We start from the raw sequence: 224 nt of genomic DNA on the forward strand, positions 1-224 counted from the left end.
ATATAAGTTGAACGTGAACTTATACAAAACAGAACATGACATTCTCCGATACAATTTGAGATTACAAAAATATTTCAATTTTCATAGATGGTTTTCGGTTTTCGGGTAAAGTTTGTAAGGATGCGTATTGCACGCTAACATTCGTACCTTATTGCTGAATGCACTGACCCTCGTAAAAACTTGGCTATCAGATGATGTTGTGTATTTAATGGGGATAGATTTTC

Source organism: Penaeus monodon, chromosome 25 (assembly GCF_015228065.2).
Source record: "Penaeus monodon isolate SGIC_2016 chromosome 25, NSTDA_Pmon_1, whole genome shotgun sequence".
NCBI classification, from domain to species: Eukaryota; Metazoa; Arthropoda; class Malacostraca; order Decapoda; family Penaeidae; genus Penaeus; species Penaeus monodon.